We start from the raw sequence: 19244 nt of genomic DNA, 5'->3' as shown, positions 1-19244 counted from the left end.
GTTCATTCACCTGTCGACTGTTACAAACATAAAGAGAAGATGGGCACGTAATTAATCATGCACTAGAGAAGAGGCCAGTACGCTAACAACAAGAGACAACACTGATGCATCTTCGCTCCTCAATTGTAATCTCATAAAAGTGAAACTGCAGTGTGCCGTGTGCGTCTACATCTCATTCAAAGCAGAAATATAACTCTGATGATAAATGCCATAGTAAAAATCTGAATGTATAATACTTGTGTTCCCCTTGTCATCTTAGTCTGTCTACTTGACTTTCCAGGTGTTTTCCTGTAGGAAATTAAATAAATTAACATGGTATCGAAACAGGGTTCAACATGTACAATATTTCTGAAAATACATAAACTTCAAAGGTCTTTTCTTCTTAGCACACACTTCGTCATTGTTCTCTTTTCTCTTTCTCCACCGAGCCATCATACTAAGTTTAGTCACAAACCCTTTGTTCTTCACATACCCTAAGTAGAACTTGTAAGCTTCGTTCTCGCTTTTAAATGTCTGCATGACCATCGAGTCATACTCCATAAATTCATCTATCGAGATGCCTTCACCACCCATGCCGTTATCCTGTCATAAGAAACAACAATGCCTGTTACATATGTACATGAAAGAAAATATGCTAGCACTAAAATATATTAATTATAAATTGTCAAAGATTATCATCCGTAACTGAACCAAGAATCTCTGACATCCTTATTATTAATTTCCTGAGAAGCCTACAGTCCTAATGGGCAGAGTAATTTAACCCATCGTTTTCATGTTTATTGTTCAAGATTGCTTCTGTTCACATAGCATGCACTTTCATTCCTGCGTGATATTAAGTTTAGGTTTCCAAATAACCTTATTAAGTTCTTCTAAGAAGTAACACGTTTCCCACGATATCAAACTCATAATCTGAGGTGATGGCAAAGCATTATAGTCACAGTACAAACCCTTGGACGCCATCATAATTTATTTCTGTTGCCACACACGCACACTAGTATCGATGGTAGGAAAAATGACAAGATCTAGAAACCTCACACACACTACTAATCCAGCATCCACACGCACACAAATCCAGCAGGCAGCAGCCCTTTTGGAATTCCTACTGCGTGCACAGCCAGCATCCACACGCACACAGATCCAGCAGCCCTTTTCATGCGTACAGCTATGGCGTTTGGGGAGGATCAGAGGCAACGTACCTATGCGAGGGATCTCCACCACGACCCGCGGAGGAACGGATCTCCGGCGCCGTCCGAACATCGTGCGACTGAGAGAGGGCCGCCGGGCGGCTGCGCCGTTGAAGATCCTGGGGCCCCGTCCAAGATACTGCGGTGGCGACGGCAGGGCGGGAGAAGGAGCAGCCGCCCCTGTGCGACTCAGGCGACGGCCGCCGGGAAGAAAATGAAGAACTCTGTGTCTCTGTAGCGGGCCATTGTTTAAGCACGTGCTCCTACCAGCACGAGATATTCCGCCCCTGCCCTGCCCAACTCCTCAACTAGTAGGAGTACATCTTCCACTTACGCGCCTTGGCATAAACAAACCAACACTTTTCTCTACTTTCTCGCTAGCGTAAATGGCCGATATTCTTTCATGTACGCGTAGTACGTACATACGAGTGGCAAAGCGCTACCGTATCCCCCGGGGGCAAGGAAGGGAGACGATCAATGGAACTCGATCGGAAGCTGGTCGCTACCGTATCCCGGGGGCACGCCGGATCTCGTGTACGGCTTTGTCCCTCGCCACTCAGAAATCCTGTCCTGTCGGTGTTCTTTCATGCGCCCCGTGAATCCAGAAAATCGACAACGCGGGTTATCTATATGTCAATCTAGCTCTCCCATTTGAGTGCGGTATAAGCAATCTTTTTCTTAAGGAGTAAGGGCATCTCTAACGGCAACTCTTAAATTTTCGAAAACACTATCGCTCACCCACACGCATGGATCCGCGTCCGTTTATGGGTGCACGAATCTTGACATGTTTGTAGTGCCACGTAGAACTGGGCTGGTGTGTGGGCAATCATTCGGTCGCCCACACGTCCGTTTCATCACATGGAGGGGCCGGTGTGTGGGTGTTTAGCAGTTCGCCTACACGTCAGTTTTCACTCACGCACAAGGGCTGGTGTGTGGGCATTTGCCATCTCGCCCACACGCCCGTCTCCTCTTCCCACACCCAAGCTGCCAGTTGCCATGCGTTTTGCAGTGTACATGACAACTGCCCTAGCGTGCTTGTAAGCAGATGACAACTCTTTTTTTTTTACCCGAACATGTCAGTTGCCATGCATTTACATGGCAACTGCCCTAGCGTGCTTGTAAGCAGATGACATCTCTTTTTTTTTACCCGAACTTGTCAGTTTCCATGCTTTTGCAGTGTACATGGTAACTGCCCTAGCGTGCTTGTAAGCAGATGGCAACTCTCTCTGCCTAGTGTGTGTAGGTGGCAACCTCTAAAGTTTTTAAATCATGGCAACTATAGTAAACCAGATCATACATGGCAACAACTGCAGTTGTCCAAAATGGCATCTGGCACTTGACCTGAGATGGCAACTGCAGTTGAGCAACCATGGCAATTGTAGTTCAGCGACATGGCAACTGCAGTTAAACGGACATTGAAGAGGGTCCGGACCATGGCAACTGCGGGGACACGTGGTGACTGTCACGCGGGGCGTGCGGGACCGTGAGGTGGGTGGCTGAGAGATGTCGTGTGGGCGTTATGCATTTTGCCCACACGTAGGCATTTGAGAGGGACCGCAAGGAAAAAAGATAGGCGTGTGGGCGCTAGTTGTTTTGCCCACACGTAGGCGTGTGGGCTGGTCCTCTTAGACACCACACAAAATGTGTGGACAGACCCCTTAACACCCACACGTGTGGCAGTTATCATCGTCCTAAATTTTCTTCCGCATCCGTTCGCGGACGCGAGTTGTTGAACCACGCGTCAGCTTGGGGCGGTAACTGGCTCCATCGGGCTAGGCGAGGGAGGTGAAGCAGCGAGTTGGCTCGCTCGTATCCGGCGGTCGGCGCGCCAGCTAGCCGGCTTTTATAACAAATACTCCTTTCGTCCCAAAATTATTGTCTTAAATTCGTCTAGATACGGATATATCAAGTCATGTTCTGTATTAGATTATCTAGATAAATCTTAGACAAGAATTTTGAAAGGAAGGGAATATATCATTGACAAAACTAAATTTTGACCTGGGTCCTGTGTATTAGGCCAGCCTGTCACAAAAATCAATGCTGTTAGGCTGGTCACAATGGGGAGGAACTTAGGAGTAACATCACACACTCCAATACAACTTTGTTTATGTGGCACATATTTAATGAAGAGAGAGGTGCTTGTAGTAACTAGCTAAGTTACCGGAACATCACACACTTCAAGAAACAATGAGTCTATAACCTAATAAATACATCGTTGCATGACAATACATAGATGTTCCTACCCACTATGGACGTAGTATCATAGTCTAGAGAAGTGTGTAAGTTACTAGTTTATGTTCTTGCCCATTGTGACCAGCCTTAGTGTGCACCGTTAATCTATGTGTACGGCCTACATGTCAGTGCATGCCCATCCCTCTCGAACCTGCTAAGACTTGAACAAACCACCCTGCGATTGTATGGTTTGCAGTACAACGGTATCCAACTGGTTTTCCAAAAAGAAAACTAGGACCAAAATGCGTCTATAATAAAGCTAGGCGCTAATTTTCCGTATTCAAGATTTCGAGCTGCCATTGACTGTGCCAGGTCAGAGTGGCGAGCGCACAAGGCGGCGGCTACGATGGCCGTGAGCATCGCGGATCAGTTGGCCACCGTGGAGGGCATGCATGCATGTGGCGTCCCGACCGGTGGTACCCATGTGTATAAGTAAGCTCAGTGTAAAGCCATTCCATATATTTACAGTGCGCCGGCTAGCCTGATACCCCGATCTGAGCTGAGTGGCAGGCGAGGTCACGACCGGCGGCTAGATTCTCCCTCCGCCTCGCGGCCCCTTGCATTGGCTGGTTTGGTCGCCGTGGGACGCGGCTGCGGTCGGCGCGCGGGCGTGCGGGCGGGCGGGCTGGGTGTTTCTCCGCGAGCGATCACCGAGATGTGCGCGCGCCGGCCACTTCCCTCGGCGCCGGTCGCCACCTCGACAAACAATGTCAGAATGTCCATTGTTTAAGCACGTGCTCCTTGGCACCAAGATATTCCTCTCCGTCCATGCTCCTGCCCAACTCGTCCACTGGAGTACATCCACCACTTGCCCCGATGCCTTGGCATGAACAAACCAACACTTTCCTCTACTCTCTCGCCAGCGCAAAGGGCATAAATAAATGGCCGATATTGTTTCATTTACGCGTACGTACGAGTAGCAAAGTGCCCGTGCCCGTGGCTTGGGGGACAAGGGAGGGAGGGAGGGAGACCATCAATGGAACTCGATCGGAAGCTGGTCGCCCGCTGCCGTAGTCCATCCCCGGGGCACGGCGGATCTCGTGGACGGCTTAATTTGTCCCTCACCACTCACGTATCCTGTCCTGTCGGTGTTCTTCCATGCGCCCCGTGAATCCAGAAAATCGTGAACGCGGGTCATCTACCTAGCTGCCCATTTGTGTACGGTACTAGTACTTAGCTCAGTAATATTTTTATCAAGGAGTAAACACAATTACTCAGGACAGCCCGTTACATTCACTTCTCATCAGGTCACCAAGGTTCGTTCGGCACGTCACATCAGCACATCATCAAGTTTATCGCGGTCTCTGCCCACGATACCGATCTCATGTGACCACAACCCATCAAGTGCGAGAGCTATATCTCGTTTGTTCATAGGGAGACCTATGCTTCGGTCGTCTTAAACATTTTTCCGTTCGTTACACTACTAACCAGGATCGGTACTGCAGCATCATTTTTTCTAATGCATTCACTCTTTTGCATCATTTTTTTCTTTTTTATCCAGGTTTCTTCGGTTTTTTTGGTTTCTTTTGGTTTTCTTGGCTTTCACATTGTTCCACTGTTTTGCCTGGTTTCTTTGGGGGGTTTTCCTTTTTAGTTTCGGTTTTATTTGCTTCTTTCTTTGTTTCTTTGGGGTATTTCCACTGTTTTTAGTTTCTTTTCTTGGTTCTTTTCAATTCTCAATATGTTCCAGTGGTCTTTGATTTTTTGTATCTGTTTTTTTTATTTTTCTCTCTTGTACATTCTTCCTATACAACATTAATATTTTTGATACTTGTTTATTATTTTTGAAATACAAGATTAATAATTTTTGAAATATATGTTTTGAGGTCAACTTTTTTTCATACAAGTTGTACATTGTTTGTATATGATAGGAACATATTTTATATTCATTTAACATTTTCAAACACATGATTAACTATTTTTTGGATATATTGCCTTATGTGGACTTTTTTTCATACAGACTGTACATTTTTCATATACATAAGAAACATTTTTCTTATACAAGTTTAACTTTTTTAAATACATGATTAATATTTCTTCAGATATATGTTTTCATGTCTATTTTTTTTCATACAGATTGTACATTTTTTGTTTACATAAAAACATTTTTCTTATACATGTTTAACATTTTTCTTATACACGTTTAATATTTTCAAAGGGCATGATTAACAGTTTCTAAATATATGATTAATATTTCTTCAGGTATATGTTTTGATGTCTACTTTTTTCATACAAATTGTACATTTTTCGTTTACATAAAAATATTTTTCTTATACATGTTTAACATTTTTTATACACATTTAATATTTTCCAAGGGCATGATTAACATTTTCTAAATTCATTTTTTAGTTTCTTACAGACATGATTTAACATTTCTTACAAATACATGTTTTTGTGTACCATTTTTTCATACACATTGTAAAATTTTTGTATACATCTGGAACATTTATTTGATATACATTTTACATTTTTTAAATGCACGATTAATATTTTTTAACTTATATTTATGAAAAATATAATAAGTGATATAAAAGATTCTAATGTGTGTTGAAACATATGTAAAATGCTACCAACATTTTTCTAAAGTTGTACCAACACTTTTTTAACACTACAAAAACATATATTTTTTCAAAACTCACTCAAGTAATTCTGTGTGAAATATATGTACAATACTAGCAAGATGCCCGTGCGTTGCACGGAACATCAAGATGCATTTTTTCTACAAAACACCTGTTGTGATTGACCCATGCGGGGTAATCTCATGTGTAAAAACTAGTGATATCTCGAGAAAGAGGAGAGATAAGGTGAGGAGGAGTGGGGGCGTGGTGGTGATTGGTGGTCGGATTGAGCAGAGGATGAGAATGGACGACGCCAGCAGTGGCCACCATGCCAGATTGTTCCGGAGGCTTCATTTTTTAATTGCTAAAAAATGAGGTTGTGGGAGATAAGGATGAACGAGGGAAGGCCTTATCTGCAAATATGGAGAGAGGTGCGGGTATCTTTTTCCAAAATTGCCATAGTCTGCTTTCTATCCGTCAGATATAGATCGGAAGGTCTATATTGCAAGATGGCAGACACACCATCATCACCAACTCGGTTTTTTATAAGAATAGAGAAAAAATAAAAAAGGACAAAAATGAGGCTAAGCGAACGAACGCAAAACAAATCGAACCAACAGCATTGCGCGGCCGGCCCGTGACCGACAAGGACCATCTTGATGTCTCGCATGAGAGGAAATACCGGCCGAAGCTAGCGCCTGAGCTTGTAACTCTTTTGCAACCACACAATAGTCCAGCTCTTTGTGGGCCCTGCAAAGACTGGCCCGAGGGCGTGCACCGCACATGGCCCACAAATTTGCAGGGGCCGCAGTTTGGAGCACTTCGCTATGTAGGCCTTTTACTACCGGAATCCGCAAATTAAGGAGGAGGTCCAATCCAGAAATGAAGATCCACAAGTCTAGTGCTAGCCAGCCCGTTGGAGCACCGAAATTACTAGGTGAGGGGCATCCCTTGCAAAGGTAACTCACACCTTTTTCAGTGATGACAAATGACACATTGATTGTGTGACGCCATGCTTTTTTTCATAGATTCTTTTCTGAAAACATTATATCACTTAAACCGTGTGCTCAAATCACGAACCATTTTCACCGCTGAGTTTCTCGCATCAACATTTTCGAAACTAGATAACATGTTAATAGGTTTGAACGTACTTTTTCATGAACAACCCAAAAAATCAAAAGAACTAAAAATAGAAAAAAAAAACGGAAACAACAAAGGAAACCGGTAAAAATTGGAAAAGCATAGTTGTGTTTTTCATTTGTTTAGGAAGCACGCTTCCCACTTTCGGGAAGCGCTTTAGGCGAAATGTATGCTTTAGGCGAAAGCACACCTGTGATTTTCACTTTTTTTGGGAGCATAATTGTGTTTTTTCCTTTTCAAAAAGCACGCTATGCTTCACGCGAGGAAAAAAAATATCTTCTAGAAAATGTAAAAAAAAAGAACATAATCCTCAAACCAAAAAATGCGTGCAGAAAAGAGAAAAAACCGTGCTTAGGATGCGCCTAGCACATGACATGTGGCGACGGCTGAACACACCAAGGTACGCACCCCCCAACCCACCAAAAGTGCCAGCTGGGTAACCCCAAAGGGTACCCTCTGATTTGCCAGTCCCGTGGAGCACACATAACCTGCACGGCATCGTCATATGGATTGGCCGGGTACTCCGCTTCGTAGTCACGCTGGAGGCGAAGGTAACCTTTTTCTCCCCACGACTCGCCCCACGAGTTCTTGAGCAGCCAATAGTTGATGGCCGGATCATGCATGTCGTCGCTCGGAGTCAGCGGTGGAGCTTAGTGCATTGCTCGGGGGCGGTGCCCCCCTCCCCCGGACGAGACTTGCCTGCTCCCTTCCCATGCTCCCATCCGTGCTCCCGCATACGTGGCTTGATTTGATTGGAAGAAAATAAGGCCCGGCCCCACCCCTGAAAATCAGGGGGGGAGATGATTAGATTAGAAAAGAAAAAGGAAAAAGAACAGCCGTAGGATGAAGTGGGAGCACGGATGGGAGCATGGAGAGGGAGCAGGCAAGCCGGATCCCCCTCCCCCAGGCTTAAATAGCAGGCTCCGCCACTGCTTGGAGTTGTGCCGTATCCCACGAGCAACGCCTCGTGGCTACCGCTGATGTTGCACGACCCCCTGTAGACGCCGCCAGCGTAGGGATACCTCTCCCAGGTCTCGATGCCTTCCTCTGTGACGTAGTCGAACGCCTTTGCTGCCCAGCCGCCATTGCAGCGGAGGTTCTCGAGGCTGCAGTCCACCAATTGTTGCATTCGTTCATGCATGTATACGCGCACGGTGTGATTCATCCAGACAATGACATGCGTGCCACAAATCAACCAACATGTACTCCCTCCGTCCCAAAATAAGTGTCTAAACTTTGTACTAAACTAGAGTTGAGACACTTATTTTGAGACGGAGAAAGTATGTATCTACTGACACTAGCTAGCTCATACCAACTTGCACGGAGACACTGATCCGAACATGGTTCCCAATGAAGTGGACGCTCTTGATTGCCCCTGCGGAACACCGTACCCAAACATATCCTCTAATACGGGCAGAGTGTATGCAGACAACAAAACTAGGTGTAAATGTTGTTTTTTTTGCCTGTTTTTTCTTAGTCAGACCCAACTATGAAGTGTATGCAATGCATGAAAAAACTGAGATGACAACCAAACACGTTCCCATCAAATCAAATGGAGTAGTTTTTTTTTCGAGGGGGTCCATCTCAGGATAAATAAATGACGCTCAATTGTTAGTGAAACTAAAAGGGCAGAGCTCACAGTTTAGCCAGATTCTCTCTTAGTCGAGAGCCGGGACGCCATGTTTGGCTTGACAATTCCCATGACCCACGATTGTATCCCATATCATGTGGACTTTGATGATGAATAAAAACTGGTTATTCCCCTAAAAAAATGATGAACCCCACGGCGGCTCTCCTGGCGGCGCCAACACTGCTGTTGGTGGTGGTGGCATCGGCGGCGGTTACGTGGACCGTATCGGGCAGGGAGATATCGTACAGGGAGAGGAGCGATGAGGAAGACCTACAATTGCTGGTCTTGGTCTTCGGGGCCTGGAAGGCCAAGTTTGGGAAGACCTACAACTCCGTCGGCGAGGAGGGGCGCAGGTACGCCGTGTTCAGGGACACCCTCCGTCAACGAAAGGTAATTCTGAGCTATCTAAGCTTGCTCTGGCTGCTGAAAGGTTTCAGTCAACTTCTATAATTCTGAGCTTAGACAGCTCTGGCTGCTGAAAGGTTTCAGTCAACTTCTATAATTCTGAGCTTAGACAGCTCTGGCTGCTGAAAGGTTTTTGACTTGCTGTTCCTGGGAGATCCAAGATACTGCTCAGAATTCTCGTGAAAATCTTGTTTTTCTTTCTCAAGCAAACAAATCTAGCGGGTACCAAGGGTTACCTGGGATGCTATACGTTACTTAGAGCCCAGGGTAATTTGCCATGGCTTTTTCTTTGAGAGAGAGAAAATTTGCCATGGCTTTGTGCGGGCGACTTCAACAAGATCTTATTCCAAAAGAACGACTAGGCGGAAATCCGAGAAGTGTGCTGCAAATGGATGGATTTAGAGACTGCTTGACTGACTGCGGTCTGGCTGACCTTGGTTTCTCGGGATATGCTTATACTTGGGATAACAAGTGTGACGGGGTTGAAAATGACGAGTTTATACGGATGTTCCCGGAAACGGCTGTAGAGCAGATAGTAACACAAGAGTCAGACCACGTGGATCTTGTGATCCGGGTAAGATCGGAACTGGCCACTAGCGAGCGGCCGGCTTTTGATGAGTGCAGAATTCGGTTTTCCTTTATCACCAGAATTAGATGATAGACCAAATTAAATTTTCTTGGTGGCAACGGGAAGTTTGGTCTGTGTGGTAGTACAAGTTTTCTTGTACTATGTGGGGTGACATACCGTATTGAATTCATAATTGGGGGGCATATCATCCAGTATAATATAATCCGATCTGCAATTTGTGCGCTGATCTCTGCATTATTTAACGCATATCACTCTCTATATATTCTGAGAGAGGAGGTGGTGGTCATTTCCTGCCATCTAACCTCCTTAAGCAAAAGGTGAGGTGAAGAACTGAATTAGACCGATCATCAGATCTGAAGTGGCCGAGCAGCCTGGTCGCCCTTGTGCTCATCATGAGGCACCTGTAAGAGTGCTACACGCATACCATCATTTCATCATCATACATAGCACATTGCCCCATTCTTGCAGGGCAGAGATTTACTTAAAAAGCGTGCCCCTGGTCAATTGCTACATGACATGTATGCCTAATGAACAGGCCGCCTCATCGAGGTCGTGGTCACGCCGACGCAAACACAAGCCATGATGGTGCTCTGCACTCCAGCAGCAATCTCTCGTTGAAATTCTGTGTTGCCAGGGACTGCAAGACCAAAGGTGAAGCTGAGAATAACACCGATACCACTAGGCTGCAACCCTGCATGCCCCACCGATACCTATCAGTTGGCAGCGGCGACACATGGCTACATCTTTGCCTCCGAGGCACACGTCGTCACCCGTGTGAATAAGTAAATTACGTAGTATGTAGCCTGCGGAAATGCAGTACGGAATAGTAATTGAGATGGAGGATTGTGTGGGCTAGCCTGGTTTTTGTTTAGGAGATGAGAAAAATTGCACAGCTAGGCCATCAGCTATTCTTTCGGACGTCTGTCTGCCTGATTGTGTGACTTTGACCGCGAATCTGTTTTATCTTATGAACTAAATGTCCAATTTATGTTTTGCTTCCATACTTATGTTCCTTGTGATGAGGCTTAGAAATGACACCACTCCTGAATATGTTTCGATGAGTCATGAAATTCAAAGTCTGAACCATGGTGAAACTCTACGGAACTACACAAAACTAGTATATGATATAGTTTGTTAAACTTGTTTCATGACCCAGACACAATGGTGCACTCTTGAACATGCATGATGCCCCAAAATGAAACTGAGTATAAGCTGTTGTTATTCCCAAACTTCTACACTTTTACATATCCATATGAAACTGCTAAAGACACACTAAGAGATGATGAGAAAAAAAATATGGTGCACGGTGGATGAGGGTGGCCCACAATGAAAATTTAACTTTTGTCACAATAAAATCTATTGTTATTTACAAGCTTTAAGACTCCTACAAATCGGTTTCATGCTCATTGATACACAATGTAACATTACGACACGATATAGAACGCAACGAACCATAGTGAAACGGCATGATTGTTTTTGCAGAGTCCAAAACATTATTATCTTTTATTCCATAAAGTTTATCATGGTTTAAAAGTAGAATTGCAAATCTAGTTGAAATATATTCAACATTGGTCTCGTTTGAAAGCTCTCATCACCGGAACACACTGTATACCATAGTATATTCATTTAAAGATATAAGAGCAACTCCAACGACGAGACCCAAACGGACACCGCTTTTGTCCGCATTTTGTTCGTTTGGGTCGCTCGTCCGCGCGTCCATATCCGCTTTTTCGTTTGGGTCGGCCCGTGCGCCCAACGGGAGGCAGACGCATTTTATGCATGTCCGCGTCGGCATTCAGTCGAACACATGGCGAGCGAGCTCCCGTGTCGCCCCGCCCCGCTCCCGTGCTGCAGCTCTTGCCCCGCCCGCGTTCTGCCTTGTCCCCGGCGCCCGCTCGTCGCCGCCGCGCTAGCTCGCCCCGGCCCCGGGACCGCCGCAGCTCGCGCCCGGCCCAAAGTGGAATGGGTTTTACTGCTTGTAGTACGCAACGGTGGATTTGCCACAAAGTTCACAAAAGAAGCACGTAAGATGGGTGTGGCTACGTCTGAGTTGACTAAAATTTAATCAAGTCTCACTCAATTGACATAACATGCAAGAGAGAGAAAAAACTGACTTTTTTTGCACGTTTCTCAATGTAAGATCTCATGGGTATAGCATCATTAAGTCTCAGTCGACTAAGACTTATCATGACTGTTTTAACATTATCAAACAATTATCATGCCATTTTCCCATTATTGTTGGTGCATCAGAAAATTATTATGAAAATTTCCTACTACCGTTTTACCTCCGTTTCAGTTTACAAGTCCTACGTGTATACCTAGGTTGCCAATTTTATCACCCTAATATAAACTATATAACACAAAAATTATATCGTTTGAAAATAGAACACCTGAAGTTTATATTGATATATTTTTTGTAATATATGATTTGTATTAGGTTGGTCAAATTGACGACCTAGGGATACGCCCACGCCCTGTAAACTGAGAGAGAGGTAGTATTGTTGTTGGTTCACCCTGTTTCCCTCATCGCTCGGCCTTGTCCGCTTGTCGGTGAACTACATCATGCCCAAGAATGATTCATGGACAAATGACACATAATCATGGACAAGAATCATGACTTCATGAACGCTGGTGAACTAACTGTTCCATTTGTACATGGTACGTAAACCTCCCAGATTAGTTGCCGTCCATGCCGTCACCGTCCGGCATGCATCGAGTCCAGACTATAGAACGAACATGATGATATATGTGGAGTTGTCACCTCCTTCCTCGCCGTGCGGCATCCGCGCCGGCTGGCAAGCCTCGTCCGCACACGACGCACCCGACGGACGCCGCGTACAGGTCGACGTCGTCGCGGCCAGGCGCGCAGCCGCCGCACACCACGGCCCGCGGGAGCATGCCCTGGCCGCACGCGCCGCAGTCGCCTCCGTCGCCGAACGGCTCCTGACCGCACGCGCGGCACCTGAAGCCGCGGCCGCCGCGCGTCCCGCCGCACGAACGGCACCGGTAGCCGCGCGAGCTGGTGCCGCACTCGCCGCAGGCGGAGTCGTAGCCGCCCTCGTCCTCCGTGTCCGCAGCGCCCTCGTCCTCCTCGCCGTCGACGGCGAGCGGAACCAGGCTTGCCGCGGGCGCACTGGAGGCGGGAGCGGTGAGGTTGGCGTTGCTGTTCACATCGGCGGCTGCCTCCTGCTCAGAGCCTGCAACGTGCTCAAGCCCCTCCTGGGTGGTGTTCGGGGCGTCATGGGAACGATGGCGGCCTCGCAGCTCTTCTTCGTCGCTGTGGTCGCCGTGGATTATAGGGTCGTCTTCCTCCTGGCTTTCTGCCGACGGCGAGGCGGGGACATGAACTTCCATGGCGTGGCGACACGGGCAGGGAATGGGGATCGATTTGATGGGACCGGGAGCGGCGATGGGATAGGATAGGAATATTGCAGGAATAGAAACTTTATAGGAAGTGAGATCACATACATGTCAAATTCTATGAAGAAAGAGATGTCATTTTCATAGGATAGGAAAGGTTAATTTTTTTTTCTTTGAAATGTGAAGGATTGGACCCTATCCTACATAGAAATAGGAATCCATTCTTACAAACCAAAGGGCTCCATAGGAATTTTTCCTTTGAAAATCCTATCTTATGAAATTCCTATAAGATTCCTATAAACCAAAGGAGGCCGTACTGTACGAGAATTCCGGAGGAGTAAATGGCACTGGTCTCTACGTGGTGCACTTGAGTCACCATACTTGCAAACCGAAAAACCCCGTAGTCACAGAGCTTGTGTTGCCGGTACAGTTTGGTAACATATGCCATCTGAACCAGCCAGCCGCTCGGTTTTCTCTGTTTTACGGTCACCCGCAATTGAAGTACCTCGTTCCCAAATCGAAACCAAATCCCTAGCTCTTCCTCTCATCTCTCTACTCCTAATGTCTGAGTTGGTAGTCTCGCCTCACTCCGGTTAATTCTTTCCCACCATTTTTCTATCCCACCAACACATTTAAACCGGATTTTACCCACGATCTACTTAAACCGATTTTATCTGCCAATACAATCTATTTTCGGTAGTATTTGGTAACTTTTATATGGAAAGGAATAAATCATGATCGATCTATAATTAATTTCTGAAGTATTTGGTAACATTTATCTGCCAAAAGGATCTATTTTTTTATAGTATTTGATAACTTTTATATGGAAAGGAATAAATCATGACTAATCTTTAATCAATTTCTAAAGACCAAATCTCTATTATTAAAGCAGGATCGGAATCGTTTTCGTTCGACCTCCCCATCCCACCATCCTAGCAACCCCTCGCCTCTCCTCTGGGCTGCTGCAATCTGCCACCAATGCACGCACGAATCCGGATCAGCCAGGGAAAGAACGGAACAAATGCACAACACAACTCGACACACGATAAAAAGAAAAAGAAAACCCACCTAAAAAAGCAGCCATGAGCCCACGACCAGGCACACCCGTCCCACGCCCCATCTCCTCACGACCTCACCAACACCTCGCTCCTCCCCCTCCGATCCGTCTACCGAGAAAATCCCCCCTGCCGTCCAAGCCCGAACCGTCGCGCCGGCGCAGGAGCCCGTGCCGAGGAGTCCCTCGATCCAATCCTCGCCCTCGTCGGCGTTGGCGGCCCCACACTCTCTCCGGAGCAAAATCCCTCCGTCGTCCAGCCAGAACCGCCGTGCCGACGTAGTAGCTCAAGCCGTTAATGCGACCAGAGCCGCCCACGCAAAGAGATGGCGTAAGCCATGCTATCGAGAGGAGTCCCTCGATCCAACCCTTGCCCTCGCCCTTGCCGACGTCGATGACCCCGCCTCTCTCCATGGGTTCAGTTACTCGATCTCGGTCATCCAGCTAATCTCCGACGAATATGTCACCGGTGCGGACACGCATCGAACAACAACAGTGCGGGCTCATCTCTAGCTCGTTTGAGCCTATCGTCGACGCCGTCATGTCGCCGATGTGTTGGTGCCGATGTCGCACGAACACCGGCGTCACCTGTCTCCCTATCTCGTCCGGGCTCGATAGGGCCAGTGACACTAGCAAGCTCCGTTGACCAGAACCAACAGAGGCGGAGCTAGCCGTTTGCAGCATTTTGTTCAACCGATTCCAACATCTAGTTGTGCCGCTCATACCACCACAACTATACTGACGTCACTTAACTGAGACAGAGTTCTAGCCACGTCCTTAAAAAATTATCATGCCATTTTCCCATTATTATTGGTGCATCCAAACGTTATAATGAAATTTTCCTATTGTGGTGGTGCACACACACGTCTCCCTCGCCGCTCGGCCTTGTCGGTATTCGTGCATCCACTCTGTGAATTACTGATCATGCATGTACTAGTAGATTCGAGCACATAATCATGAACAAGAAGCCTGATATGAACTAGATTTGATGAACTTTTCGCGAAAAAAAATCATGGTGAACGCAGGTGAACTAATTGTTGTCCATTTGTATATGGTATACGTAAACCTCGCAGATAAGCTGCCGTCGCCGTTCGGCATGCATCTAGTCCAGATTCTAGAACGAACGTCATGACATATGGAGTTGTCACCGCCGACCTCGTCGTGCAGCGTCCGCACCGGCTGGCAAGCCGCGGCCACACACGATGCACCCGACGGACGCCGCGTACAGGTCGACGTCGTCGCGGCCAGGCGCGCAGCCGCCGCACACCACGGCCCGCGGGAGCATGCCCTGGCCGCACGCGCCGCAGTCGCCTCCGTCGCCGAACGGCTCCTGCCCGCACGCGCGGCACCTGAAGCCGCGGCCGCCGCACGAACGGCACCGGTAGCGCGCGAGCTGGCGCCGCACTCGCCGCATTCGGAGTCGTAGCCGCCCTCGTCCTCCGTGCCCATGTCCGAGCCCGCGCCGCCTTCTTCCTCCTCGCCGTCGACCAACGGCACCAGGCTTGCAACGGCGACGCTGCAGGCGGGAGCGACGAGGTTGGGCGGCGTGGCGTTGCCGTTCGCGTCGGCGGCCGCCTCCTCCTGAAAGCCTGCAACGTGCTCAAGCCCCTCCTCCTGGGGATGGGTGGTGTTCGGGGCGTCATCCGAACGATGGCCGCCCCGCGGCTCTTCTTCGTCGCTGTGGTCGCCGTGGATTATAGGGTCGTCTTCCTCCTGGCTTTCTGCCGACGGCGAGGCGGGGACATGAACTTCCATGGCGTGGCGACACGGGCAGGGAAGAGCAGAGAGAGGCGATGGGAATGGGGAGCGATTTGATGGATCGGGAGCGGCGATGGGTGCCGATGGACTGGAACCGAAGCGTCCAGTGGTTTGACCGGAGAAGCTGAGGGGCGAGGCCGTGGAATTTGTTACGGCTCTCGGTAATATAACTAGTACGTACGAGAATTCCGGAGGAGCAAATGGCACCGGTCTCTGTGTGGTGCACTTGTCTTGAGTCACGATACTTGCAAACACAAAAGACCCGTTGTCACGAAACTTGCGTTGCGGGTACAGTTTGGTCATATAGGCCATCTGGACCAGCCAGCCACTCGGTTTTCTCTGTTTTAAGGCATCTTCAATGGTTGTAAGATAATTGTTGGTAGACTTTACATTATAAGATTTTTGATAATGTGTCATACAATAAATAAGGAAAGAGAGGAAAGTTGTACATGTACAACCAACACCCCTTGCATAAGCTCCAATGTAGAATGAGAGAGCACCTTATTTATTAGTCGCATCTTATTCGGCAAACTAGATACAACCCATTGAAGTTGTTTTATGTTAAGGTGGTTGATGACATGGCATATTTTACCAACAAGTTAACATGCAAAATGTTGGAGATGCCCTTACGGTCACGCGCGGGACACGTGACGTTGGTGAAGGCTGATAGTTTTGTAAAAAAGATTTTATCGTTTTAGTATGAGAGGGTCATATTGCAAAATATCCAGCTTTATAACCGGATCGAATTGAAATCCCTCATTCCCAAATCGAAACCAAATCCCTAGCTCTCCCTCTCATTCACCTTGCGGCGGCGATGACGGCAACAAGACATCGAGTTGTGGCGGCGTGTCTTATGGCTGGAGTGCGAGCAGCTCCCTTGTCGGAAGTTGCCGCACCGCCGTTGTTGTGGCAGGAGTGTGGCAGAAGATCCATGGATCCCAAGGAACAATACAAGAAAGGTAATCAGCCACAAAGGAAATAATTTAATTACTAGAGTGAGTGAGTTGATTAATCCTATGACAAATAGCTGGGATGAGGATTTGGTCAAGCAGACCTTTGTTCCAGAAGATGTAAGAGTCATACTTCAAATCCCAATTCAAGAACACATCGACAACTTTATAGCATGGCACTTTGACAAGAGAGGTACCTTTTCTGTTAAATCTGCCTATAAAGTAGCAATACAAAGTGCAGCTCGGGAGTCCAGGACAGGACTAACTTCCTCCTCAAGTGCAGATGAGGGACGAGGTTAATTTGATTGGCAAAAACTATGGTCGCTTCCCCTCCCGAATAAAGTGCTTCACTTCTTATGGCGATTATCTACGAACAACCTTCCAGTACGGGCGAAGTTACAAACGAGAGGTATGGAGGTAGATACTTGATGTCCTGTATGTTTTAGATTAGATGAAGTGGGAGGACATTGCTTTTTTATGTGTAAGAAAGTCAAGGAGGTGTGGCGGAGATTAAACCTGGAGCACATCAGGGTGCTTTTGACTGAAGTTACAAATCCTGTAAGCATCCTAGAGCAAATCCTTAGTCTAGTGGAGGAGGAGAAAATAAAAACTTGCTTGCTTCTTTGGTGTTGGTGGCATGTTCGCAATAAGGCAAACACGGGCGAAGCCCTTATCTCGACTGATGATGTTTGTTCTTCTATTAATTATCATTTGTCAAGTGTAATGAAAAGCAAAATGACTATTAGGGAGCAAAAACTGCAATTGAACCATAATTGGTCTCGGCCGCCAAGTGGCTTTCTCAAGATTAATACTGATGCAGCTTTCCACAGGGACACCAATTCCGGCGGCTGGGGATTCGTCATTAGAGATGAGCAAGGTAGGGCGATGGCTGCAGGGGCGGGCAATTTGGTACACATCTCAGATGCTCTGCATGCTGAAGCTTTGGCCTTGTTGTATGCCATAAAAATGGCTGCTCATATGGGCTGCGACAAGGTGTTGTTTGAAACTGATTCCACACAGCTTTGGAGGGCAGTGAATTCTAATGAGTATGATTTGGCGAACTTAGGAGCTATTATTAGGAGTATTACGTTTCAACTGAGTGTGGAGTTTTCCTCTGCTAGGGTTGTGTCTTGCCCTCGGGCTTGTAACAGAGTGGCACATGTTTTAGCTGCGTATGGAGTTAACTTGGGAGCTGAAATGTGTGAAACCTGGTTGGGTCAACTCCCAGACTTTGTACTGAATTATGTAATGGGCGATTTGCCTAATATTGGTATGTAATGGAATGCATTCCTGTGTTCCTTAAAAAAAAGGAGTGTGGCAGACGTGAGTGGGAGCAGAGCAAGGAGAGTGTGGCACTGGGTAGCCGCGCCGACGTCACTCGAGGTAGGTAGTGTAGGCGCTGTCGTTCGAGGGAGGTCCTCGGCGTCCGCAGTGGGATGGTCTTGCATCCCGGACTCGCATGTCTTCCCTCAAGAGGTGTGGCAGAGCGGCGAGCCAAAGATGCGGCCCGAGCGCGACCGCGTTGTCATCGCTCACACAGTTGGCATGGCGGCGCTCGAGCAGGGTTTCTGCGGGCGTGCCTTGTATGCCGCCATCCTTGGACACCTGCAGAGCGTGGTGACGCCGGAGGTACTGGCGGCAGCGATGGAGTCTTATTATGTTGTCCGAGGGGTGGCCACGAAGGTGGAGGTGGTTTGCCCACCATTTCACTTTTTCGTGTGCTTCGACTCAAAGGAGGATTGCACTCGTGTGGTGCACGTGTCGAAGCAGCTGCATTGCGGTGGCAGTAGAATTGGTTTTCAATGTTGGTCAAGGTTCTCGCATGGTACGCTGGGGAAACTAGAGTACAAGATGACACTCAGTTTGGAGGGGCTCCCAGAAGAGGCTTGCGACTCGGACATCGTCAACCTAGTACTCGCCGGTGTTGACGGCAAGCTCATCGACATGCTCCCGGCTATTGACAGATGGGTGCTGTCTATCACCGCGCGGCTACGCGGCCCTAGGGGTGTGCCAAAGGTGCTCACTGTCTTTGTTCCGGCACCTCCTTTGCAGCCATGGAAGCCAATCTCCTACGATGAGAATGCCCATTCACTGCCGCCTCCAAACTCTCCAAAAGAGTGTGTCACCATTGGTTTTTTCCTATGACTATGCATCCGAAAGAGGTCATCGACCGTGGCCCAAGACTTGGTTGATGAATTTCTCCCCGACGAAGGCGTAGACCTTAGCCGCGAGCACACTTTCACCACTTGGTGCGCCAAGATAGATGGCACTAGCCATGGTCAGTATGGCAAAGCTTAAGCGAGAAGCAGTGGAGCTGGAGTGTTAGAGATGTTGAATTGCAGTTTGGTTATGTTGTAATCTTGGTTCCGGTCTGTTAGAGATGT

General features: G+C 47.6%; 1 long non-coding RNA gene across 1 annotated transcript; it reads right to left on the bottom strand.

Annotated features, from left to right (window-relative positions):
- Positions 1-202: 202 nt before the first annotated feature.
- Positions 203-1475, bottom strand: LOC123142104 (uncharacterized). Its single transcript, XR_006470527.1, has 2 exons — positions 1197-1475; positions 203-582 (listed from the first exon to the last, which is right to left on the bottom strand). It is a non-coding gene; the product is annotated as an uncharacterized lncRNA (long non-coding RNA).
- Between the last annotated feature and the right edge of the window lie 17769 nt (positions 1476-19244).

This window comes from Triticum aestivum, chromosome 6D, assembly GCF_018294505.1.
Source record: "Triticum aestivum cultivar Chinese Spring chromosome 6D, IWGSC CS RefSeq v2.1, whole genome shotgun sequence".
Taxonomy (NCBI): domain Eukaryota; kingdom Viridiplantae; phylum Streptophyta; class Magnoliopsida; order Poales; family Poaceae; genus Triticum; species Triticum aestivum.
This window is presented reverse-complemented; position numbering and strand designations above follow the sequence as displayed.